A 10,938-nucleotide genomic window follows, 5' to 3' on the forward strand; every position below is an offset into this window, starting at 1 on the left:
CAATCCGATAAGATAAATTCAAAGGGAAAACTCAATCCATTACAAGAGAGTAGAGGGGGAGAAGAAACATAAGATCCAACTATAATAGCAAAGCTCGCGGTACATCAAGATCGTGCCAAATCAAGAACACAAGAGAGAGAGATCAAACACATAGCTACTGGTACATACCCTCAACCCCGAGGGTGAACTACTCCCTCCTCGTCATGGAGAGCGTCGGGATGATGAAGATGGCCACCGGTGAGGGTTCCCCCCTCCGGCAGGGTGCCGAAACAGGGTCCCGATTAGTTTTTGGTGGCTACAGAGGCTTGCGGCGGCGGAACTCCCGATCTATTCTGTTCCCTGAAGGTTTTAGGGTATATGGATATATATAGAAGGAAGAAGTACGTCAGGGGAGCCACGAGGGGCCCACGAGGGTGGAGGGCGTGCCCTAGGGGGGAGGGCGCGCCCCCCTGCCTCGTGGCTCCCTCGTTTCTTTCCTGACGTGCACTCCAAGTCTATCGGGTAGCTTTCCTTCCAAAAATAACTTCTCCAGAAGATTTCGTTCCGTTTCGACTCCGTTTGATATTCCGTTTCTTCGAAACACTGAAACAAGGGAAAAAACAGGAACTTGCACTGAGCTCTGGGTCAATAGGTTAGTCCCAAAAATAATATAAAAGTGTTTAATAAAGCCCGTAAACATCCAAAACAGATAATATAATAGCATGGAACAATAAAAAATTATAGATACGTTGGAGACGTATCACCAACCATGCATCACACAACTCATTCTCCATGCTTGAGTAGCTCGCCATCCTTCTTACTCTAAAAAATGACATAGCGTTCGAAAATAAGCTCAATGGTGTTTGACCGAACACCTGCCGAGCGTGGTGTCCGCCATGGAGGTCGCCTGCAGGGGGACGGAGTGTACTTGGGTACAAATGGCTCCAGGGTGGACACCACCGTTTTAGAGGTGAGCGGATGCGTCGGTGCTGGTTGCGGACGTCCGGCAATGCCTCTGTGGCGGCTGGAGATGTACAATAGCGGCGACGGAGGTGGAGGGTGCAGATGCAAAGTAAGGCGAGGAAGGGGTGGAGTGGAAGGAAATGAGACCGGGAGGGGGGATTGGGTGGGCCGGGGGTGTCGGAGTCCTACGTGTCTGCTGTTTGGACTCCCACAGAACTCCCCCCACGTTGTCTCCAATTTGCGGCAGAAAACACGCCCGGACCGCTCGGCGGACCGATACATGCCCGTGTTGGATGGCTTCTACGGTCCGAACAACGCGACCCGGACGGACGTGGGCGGTTTGAGGGTCGGCGTTGGAGATGTCCTAAACATTTTTATGTTAAACTTTGCCATGCCTACTGCTACTTGTGAGATGCGCTGGGTTTTTCCTCGAGGAGGAAGGATGAAGCAATATAGTAGCTGATAAGTATTCCCCCAGTGAGAACCAAGGTTATCGAACCAATAGGAGAATCACACCAAGCCTAGTGAACAACACCCGCACACATAAGAGCAAATACTTGCACCCAACGCGGGCAAGAGGGTTGTCAATCCCCTTGAACTCGTTACTTGCAAGGATTAAATCTGGTAGTGGTAGATGTATAACTGCAAAACAAAAAAAAGTAAATAAATTGCAGCAAGGTATTTTTGGTTTTTGTAATCTGAGAAATGTAGACCCCGGGGCCATAGTTTTCAATAGGAGCTTCTCTCTTGAAACATAGCATGCGGTGGGTAAACAAATTACCGTTGGGCAATTGATAGAAAAACATGTAGTTATGATGTTATTCATGGCAATGATCATGTATATAGGCATTTCACTCGTGACAAGTAGACCAAAACGATTCTACATAGTGTAAGACAGAACAGACTCAAGCAATATGAATAAACCCCGTCGTTTTACCCTTAATGGCAACATTACAAATACGTGCCTCGCTACCCCTTCTGTCACGAGGCGAGGACACTGCAAGATTGAACCCATTACAAAGCACCTCTCCCACTGAAGAAAAATCATTCTAGTTGGCCAAACCAGACAGATAGATCAGAGAGAAATACAAAGCTATAACAATCATGCACAATAAAGTACAGTAAAGACTCAATTTAATTTCAATGAATAATCTGATCATAAACCCACAATTCACCGGATCGCAACAAACACACCGCAAAAGAAGATTACATCAGATAGAACTCCATGGAGATCATGGAGAACTTTGTATTGAAGATCAAAGAGAGAGAATAAGCCATCTAGCTACTAGCTATGGACCCGTAGGCCTGTGGTAAACTACTCACACATCATTGAAGGGAAGCAAGGTTGATGTGGAAGCCCTCTGTGATTGATCCCCCCTCCGGCAGAGTACCGAAAAAGGCCTCTAGATGGGATCGTGGAAGAACAGGAGCTTGCGGCGGCGGAAAAAGTGTTTTGGATGGCTCTATGTTGGTTTCAGGATTTATGGGAATTTATGGAGTTAGAATTAGTTCAATCAGAGCTCCGTGGGTCCCACAAGCTCACGGGGTGCCCCCCTGGGGGCGTTCCTGGTGAGCTTGTGGCTCTATCGTAACTCCCCTAGTCTCCTTCCGAGGATCCTAGGGTCCCTTCTGGTCCAGAAGAAATCATCGCAAAGTTTTATCGTGTTTGGACTTTGTTTGGAATTGATTTCCTAAAAAACCAAAAAAATACAGAAAACAGGAATTGACACTAGGCACTGAGTTAATAGGTTAGTTCCTAAAAATGATATAAAATTGCATATAAAGTATCTAAAACTGATAATATAATAGCATGAAACAATAAAAAATTATAGATACGTTGTATCAGCATCCCCAAGCTTAATTCCTGCTCGTCCTCGAGTAGGTAAATGACAAAAACAATTTTTTTGATGTTGAATTCTACCTAGCATGTTTATCATGTAATCTCTTCTACGACATAAATATTAAGAAACGATGAAGTAATTGATATCAACATAATAATATCCATGACTATAAGAACATAATAATTACCGTTTCAAAATATATGATGCTCAATGAATGTTATCCCTACTCATTGAATTATGTAAGCATGGCATGTCTCCGCCTTCACCGCATTTAAACAAATAATGAGGCTGGGCAACTCGCTCCCAGGAGCCTCCCCCGATTCAGCCTTCGTTGGCCGTCCGATCTGTTTTCTGGTGTGTTTGGACCGTCAGATCTTCACTTCACAGTCAAACCTAATTTTCAACTCGTTGTTTTAGTTGTCCAATGACAAGTGGGCTCACGTCCGGCGCTCGTTGACTGGGTTGGCTGTTTCCGCGTGCACTAGGTTTTGCCCAATGAGATCGGCGCGCTCCGCACCCAATCGTCGCCCCACTCCCACCCCACCCGCCTAACCCTAGCGCCCTTTCTCCTTCCCCTCCATCCCACCAGCCGCCGCACCCCTCCCTCTCTCCCTCATCCTCTCCTCACCCGCAGCCGCCGGCCTTCTCTCCACTCGCCTCCTCCTCTCCTCTACCACGTTGTCGTCGATCCACCGCCGGCCTTCTCCTCTGCTTGCCTAGGTCATCGTCGTGGGAGAGCAGCGGCGGCGGGGTCTTCGCGGTGCGGATGGGGCTGTAGGGGAAGGAGGAAGCCGGCGAGGAAGGGGGGAAGGAGCTGGGTGAGCGATCCTAGCGGGTGGGAAGGGGCAGGGCGAGGCCTCGCGCACCTGCCGGCGGCCGGCAGGTCGAATTGTTGCGCCACCGCGTCGTCGCCTCCTCTGCGCCATGAGGTGCCACCTCTGCCTCCACCCCCCCCCCCCCCCCCCCCCCCCCCCCCCCACCAGGCTAGGAGCTCGAGGTGAACAGGCGGTGGGAAGGCGAGAGGAAGCAGGAGCTCATCTCTCCTTCAATGGCTGCCTCATGCATCTGGAGTATAAGGAGGACAACACGTGCCTGTTGGAGGCGACTTGAGCGATGCAGGCCAGCGGCGAACTAGGTGCTCCACTCTTTCTCTCCCTCACTTCCTTCCTCACTCATATTTTACTTTGCTAATATTTGGATTTTTAAACTTGACGTGTGCAGAGATTCGAAAGTGGTCTTCTTCCAATGGCTCTAATGGTAATTAATAACCTCTTTTGGTGCTTCACCTCGTTCTTATATATGATGTACAGAGAATGCAGTTGTGTCAAGTTTGCTGTCATTCTCGTGCTGCAACTGGTTTGGTATATTTGGTTAATCGTAACCAGCAAAGAGGAGTCACATACGTGCCTGCTATTTCTTTATGTTGTTGTATGAAGTGTTCCTTCAACTAATCAAGCAACCTGACATTAGTACTTTGTTTAATTAATATCACTCTCATCAGAGAGTATGATATCATTTAGCTAGCCTCCTTTCTTTGGAAGAGGGATAGTGTAAAGGTTAGAAATGGGTAACGGAATGAGTGTTCTCATTTTACTGCCCCTGGATTTAGGGAATATATATGCGTATATATTGATGCTCATCGTTGCTATATCTGGCTCTTCAGGTGCATGCTAGCTAGAAGTTCAGATCTGTAATCAATATATATACTTGAACTAGAAAGGTCGATTCTGTGTCTTGATTTTGTTTAGGAATATTAGAAAGTTGAGTAACCTTGTTCTTTCTAAAATAGGGATATTCCTGGGTGTTGTTTACTACTTCTATTATGTTGCTTATTTTTGTGGTTCCGTTTGAACAGGATGTGCACTCTTGTCTCCGTCATTATACCTATTTTGGAATCCATGGCAGCATGTTGTGCTTTGTCGGCACATTTGTGCATGTGTGAGGTCGCAGATGAACAAGCACCGAATGCTCATTATATTCTCCTCTGCTCTGATCTTCTATAGACATATCTAAGATGTACTTTATTTCCTGGTATTTCCTGAGATTCTGGACTGATTGTTTGACAGTGACTATTATGTAAAAATGTTTTCAGTTGCTGTTTAGTATGGATGCCTCCATGGTTGCATAGGCATCCATGGTTCTGTGAGGAGGTTATCTATGCCGTTCTGTTTTATATAGATGTCTAATTAGGTAAGCAATCACACATGGTCCTGTTATTTGTTTGTTTCTTTTGATCATCTTGATGTTGAGTTGCGGGTTTAAGCATTTTTCCTTGAAATGTTTATATGTGTGTCCAGTTGTTTTTGATGGTCTGTGATTTTGTTTGTGTTTAGTTTACACATCTCTCCTGAGGATCTTGCTACCCAGCTGTATTGCTATATTTCCTATAATACTGAATTAATTGTATTTGTACTGTTTTGGCAGCCCTAACAGATAGACAGAGGTCTCTACTGGCTCAGAATACTTGACATGAGGCACGTGTAAAATTGATTGTCTCTGGTTACTCTCGTGATCTGTATCCAAAGGGCAACTCAGGTCTTGGAATGCTGAGGTGAGACTTTCCATGGCCTCTGTTTTTCTTGCTGGGTGGATTCCACGTTACTTCCTTGGATGTTTAAAGGTTATTATATCCTTGCTCCCCTTTTTATCGGCAAGCATTCTCTCATCTTCCGGTAACTCGAGTAAGATGCAACACACTAATGCTTTCTTAGTCTGGTTTGTTCTTGCAAAAAATAATTGAAGTGTGCAGACAGGCAGAATGGAAACACTAAAGAGAAGTTTCATACGTACTAATAGCTGGAGTGATTTCATACCTGTAGTAACCGTCTCAGAAGAAATAAGTTTCAGCTATTTCTAAAGATATTAGATCATAAGATTATTCTTCAGTTAAGATGTTTGCCATGGACTAATGTGTATACGGCTGGAGTGGTCCAGATTTGTTACAAGCTCCTTGTGTTGAGGAACGTCAAAGTGGGGAAGTTTCTATTATTTTCGAAACTATTATTCAAATGCTGAAGTGTAATTTATCACACCCCTGAGCCATAAGATATACACATTTTACTGTACAGTCACTAAGCCTATGTTATCAAGTTTTATCTTAGTAGTGTATTACCAATGTTTACAACTGTCCAAGTAGTGTGTTTCAAAAATAGAAGCAATGTGGCTCACACTGATCAATCACATGTTTTATCTCAACGGATTTTCTAAATTTTGACATGCTGTTTTGAAGTATATATTGGCATGATGCTGAAAAAGGACCTGAGAGGTGAAGTTTTATTATCTATCCTGGTAGAATAATCCAAAGAAGATATGTTTTACTAACCAATCTATATGCCTAACTGTGCTGCTATTGTTATTATTTTCTTAATGGATGCGCCTAAAATTGTTTTGGTGCTCTTCTACCAAGATTGACCAAATGAGTGTTCTGCTAAAGTAAAAGTCGTAAGACTGAAATAACATGGGTCAGCCTTTGTATGTCTGCCAGTGCTACAAACTATTTGAATGAGAGATCTGAAAATACATAGCACATCGTATGTCCACAGTTGTGATGATGGTAGGTGCAGAGTCTTGGCCTGTTCATTACATAATTTGAAAGCATGTAGAGCTTCAGGTTTATGGTTCAGTATATCATTGCAAAGTAGTTTATGGCTCAGTATATCACTGCAGGTTCCTTACACCGTCAAATTTCAATGTTTTTGTATTTTTGTCGATGGAACCATGTTCTTTGACTATAAAGTAGCAGAGATTTATTTTCTTATCAATTCTAATCCCTTTTTGATGCATTGCAGGTTTGCTATCAAACTCTCAAAAAAGAAAAAACAACTTTACTCTGTTTTTTGGAGAACCTTCCTGTAGAGTACCTCGACAGAGACAAATATGCGATCAAGGATATATTTGATCGATTTTCACGCAAAACTTGGAGGATATTTTTGCAGGTTCGTTGCTTGCTTTATTGTTTTCTTACTTTCCATTCTTCAAGACAATATCTTCCTAGCATTGCTCTATAAATTTTAATCCATCTTTTTGTTCTTTTGATTATGATGGCATACTCATCCTGTTTAATCCAAGCAAGGGCCTTCATGTTTGTAGATAGTTTGGTGCTCTCATGGTTATTTTTGTAGTGATTTTCCTTCTATTCATTATTTGGTAACCATCTACTGCAGCTCAGCTATTGTCCAGCTGCTGACCTTATGGCGAGTGATTGATGGTGCATGTTTTCCTATTAGTTTCTCTCTATGCCAATGTCTGAATTTTATCTTGCCGTTTTGCATTTCTACAGGCCTTTCATTCTCACTGTGATTCCCCGAGATGCGCTATTATTAGGCATCCACTTTCTAATAAAAATTTGGCAGTCAACTTGAAAAGAGTAGTTTATCTAGATACAGCAACCTTCCTTGCTTTTGCAAATAATACTTTATGGTTGACACTATAGTCTATTCCTGCCAAATATTTACACGTTAGTATAACCAGAAAGTCAGATGATCGTTCCATGTTGGTTAGCCGTGATAAATCAAATTTCTAGAGTAGCAGATGATTCATGTCAGGTTTCTTTTACAGATTGAAATATGTCTTGACTCTGAAATAAGTAGTACAACGTCCGGTTCTGCATAGCTGAAAGCATACTGTGGAAAATGGGACAGCCTTCTAAAGCTCTGAAACTACTATTTGTTGTGTGATCTGTATCCCCTTTTCATACTCTGTATATGCTTTCTACTTACTAGGAAAAAGTGCGTGAGAACGATGGCCTAGAGGATGTAAATTGCACTCAAATATATGCAGGTTTCTTGCCATACTAACTGTGCCACTATTGTATTTCAGGTGCTTCTTCTGTAACTTAGTGTATTTGGCTCTTCTCATTTCCTGGCGAGCTTTTTAGTCTGTACAGTTGAATCGTTGGAAGTTGTTCTCTACTATCTATAGAGGTTTTATCCAAAGTATTTGCTACCTGACTTGCTTTTTTGAAATACACCGTCCTGATAGACATATTTCCATGGGATTTTAGAAAAATATATGTGAATTTGCATACATTTTCTAATTTTCTATCTTTACTTATCCATGCTTCCCCATAAATAAATAGCAGGCTCAACAAAAATGAATGTTCGCTTGTGTTCAAATTTCAAGGAAGTGTGCTTCACGCTTCTCTTTCTGCAATATGTTTCAGAGTATATGATTTGATTTTCCTACTTTCTCAGTTACAATACTGTGTACTTCATTCCTAGCTTTGCTTTAGGAAATAGGTATGCAGGTTATCGAAAGCTCCATTTTTCTCCATTATATAGATTATATAGCTTTGTGATCGAAGGTAGGTTGTCACATAGGGGATGTTGCTTGTGAAAGTTATATACAGCCATGTGTCCCTGACAAAATAATCGCAGCTCATGTCAAAAGGATCAGGGAACCTCAACCATTTTTTCTGAAACATGTCTCAGCTCATGTTCCTACTTTCCCAGCTACACTACTACGTACTTCATTCTTACCTTCGCTTTTGGAAGTTACATTCTTTCTTTTCCCTACACTTGCTAACGATATTGGCGAAGTAATCCCCACTTCAGATTTCCCATTGAATGAATAACTAATTTAGATTGTTCAAAATTTGTAGGTAGATGAGTAGGAGCAAGGCATCACACTCCAGCTCTGAGAAGAAAAGGATATGAAGACAAAGATAGATGAGTGTTCTGGTCCGACGCAAAAACATTTTGCGTGTAATAATGAACTGTAATTTACCACAATCTCTCTAAAACAGGCCTACTTATTACCAGTCCGTTGCTTGCTTTTGTATTAGGAAGTATGACTCAGTCATATATATTTACATTCACGTTGTTTAGTTATGGTTTGTATGCATGAAAATACCATTTTAATCGAGCTTGAAAATTCTTTTGTGTAGTGAAATTGTATCTAGCAGTTTGTAAAGGGCAAATGAAACACATTTCAAATAACTCTTTAGTCTAAATTGACACCTTGTGCCATTAGACATCATAATCATAAATGGTTGCTAAAGAGTTTGAATTGGTAAAGTGGTTGCATCCGCTGTTACAAGTCTGGAATGTTCCTCCGTGCTAGAAGCTAATTTAATTTTGATAACACTTCGTGTTTGAAATGGACATTGTGCTGTTTGGTGTAATGGGTCATTTGTGTATGCAGAGAAATCAGAAATAATAGGAAAGGAGAAATCTCATCAGTTGAGTATGCTTCTCTCGCCCAAATGAGGAACCCAGGAAGAAAAGGGGATAAGTAGGCACTGTGTATGTAGGCGTGACTCCGAACGGTCCACACAAATTGTTCCTGGACCGGGCTAGGTAGCATATGTACCTTTCACATACCTGTGCCTCCATATGCACAACACAGAGAGGTTTTTCTTTGGGGCACATGAAAAATAAAAGTTTATTGCAAACACTGCTAAAAAATACATCCTTAACTGGTCTATAGATATTATACAAATGTTTTTTTTTCAAGCTCAGATTTCTGATCGTGATAAACATAATTTTAACTAAAAAGAATGCTTCCTTAGCTCATCTATGCATGTTATAGAAATATGATTTTTTTTCTAAAACTCAAATTTCTCATCGTGATAAACATATTTTTAATATCGAATATGTCCTTGCAAAATGAAACTATTTTCATCGACAACATGGCTTTAGCGGGTCTCTGCGCCATTTGGCGCAACTGGTCAACTAGTAAGTATAAATCATGAGCACCCAAATGTTAAACCATGCAATTGTATCATACTTTTTAATGTGCTTCAGCATTTTCAACCCCACTCAATACATGAGCGTGAGACATGGACATTAGCATTATAGGTGTAAAAGAATGCGGTGATAAAGATATATAGGAGATGTCAAAAAGGAAGAAAGTATCACATCAACTCGGTGGATCAATGGGCAATGGAGAGACCCATCAATCGATATCAATGCGAAGAGTAGGGATTGCCATGCAACGGACGCACTAGAGAAGTGTATGAAAGCTCAACTGAAACTAAGTGGGTACTTGCTTTCTCATGAAAACCTCAGTCATTTGAGGAAGCCCATCATCGGAATATACAAGCCAAGTTCTATAATGAAAAATTACCATTATTATATGAAAGTGATAACTCAGGAGATTCTCTATATGAAGAACATGGTGCTACTCTGAAGCACAAGTGTGGTACTCTGAAGCACAAGTGTGGTAAAAGGATAGTAACATTGCCCCTTCTCTCTTTTCCTCTCATCATTTTTTTGTTGTTGGGCCCTTTTGGCCTCCTTTTTTTCGTCCGGAGTCCCATCCTGACTTGTGGGGGAGTCATTGTCTCCATCATCCTTTCCTCACTGGGATAATGCTCTAATAATGATGATCATCACACTTTTATTTACTTACAACTCGATGAACTGAAACAATATGACTCTATATGAATGCCTCTAGCAGTGTACCAGGACGTGCAATGATCTAGCGTAAGATGTATAACAATGATAAACGGTGGCTTTGCCACAAATATCATGTCAGCTCTATATGATCATGCAAAGCAATATGATGATGAACACACATTTCATAAGACGGAATGGTGGAAGTGGCATGGCAATATATCTCGGAATGGCTATGGAAATGCCATGATAGGTAGGTATGGTGGCTGTTTTGAGGAAGATATAAGGAGGCTTATGTGTGATAGAGTATATCATATCATGGGGTTTCGATACAACAACGAAGTTTGCACCAACTACCGAGGTGAGAAAGGGCAATGCACGGTATCGAAGAAGTTTGCACCGACTCTCAAGGTGAGAAAGGGTAATGCACAGTACCAAAGAGGCTAGCAAATTGCGAAAAGGTAGGAATGCGTAATTGTCCATGAACTCACATTAGTCATAAACAACTCATATACTTATTGCGGAAGTTTATTAGCCCTCAAAGCAAAGTATTACTCGCATGCCCCTAGGGAGGAGGTTGGTACACTACTGCAGGATGCTGCTAACGCGACATTATGATCAGAGACCCTTCGACGAAACTGTGTGCGATGCCATAATCGCAAACGGTGGTGTAAAAAACCGTCAAAAAAGGTGCAAAACATTTGCGATGGAGGATGCATCAAACATGGTTCAGATTTTAGTTGCGTGTGCGATGCAGGGCATATGATTCAGCTCAATTAACTATTTGCGATGAGGAGGAACAAAAGAAACGGGCAGCCAGA

The 10,938-nt window shown here is 41.9% G+C and overlaps 2 long non-coding RNA genes across 3 annotated transcripts; both read left to right on the plus strand.

The window, feature by feature from the left end:
* The first annotated feature begins 4,703 nt into the window (after positions 1-4,703).
* LOC109733778 (uncharacterized) lies at positions 4,704-6,858 on the plus strand. Of its 2 annotated transcripts, XR_005768818.3 has the most exons (3): positions 4,704-4,973; positions 5,208-5,334; positions 6,572-6,858. It is a non-coding gene; the product is annotated as an uncharacterized lncRNA (long non-coding RNA). The 2 variants fall into 2 exon arrangements; XR_002225702.4 differs by lacking the exon at positions 6,572-6,858 and having other exon boundaries at positions 5,208-5,805.
* A 538-nt stretch (positions 6,859-7,396) lies between these two features.
* LOC141041789 (uncharacterized) lies at positions 7,397-8,608 on the plus strand. Its single transcript, XR_012203336.1, has 2 exons — positions 7,397-8,245; positions 8,383-8,608. It is a non-coding gene; the product is annotated as an uncharacterized lncRNA (long non-coding RNA).
* Positions 8,609-10,938: the final 2,330 nt, after the last annotated feature.

The sequence above is a fragment of the Aegilops tauschii genome, chromosome 1 (assembly GCF_002575655.3).
Source record: "Aegilops tauschii subsp. strangulata cultivar AL8/78 chromosome 1, Aet v6.0, whole genome shotgun sequence".
NCBI classification, from domain to species: Eukaryota; Viridiplantae; Streptophyta; class Magnoliopsida; order Poales; family Poaceae; genus Aegilops; species Aegilops tauschii.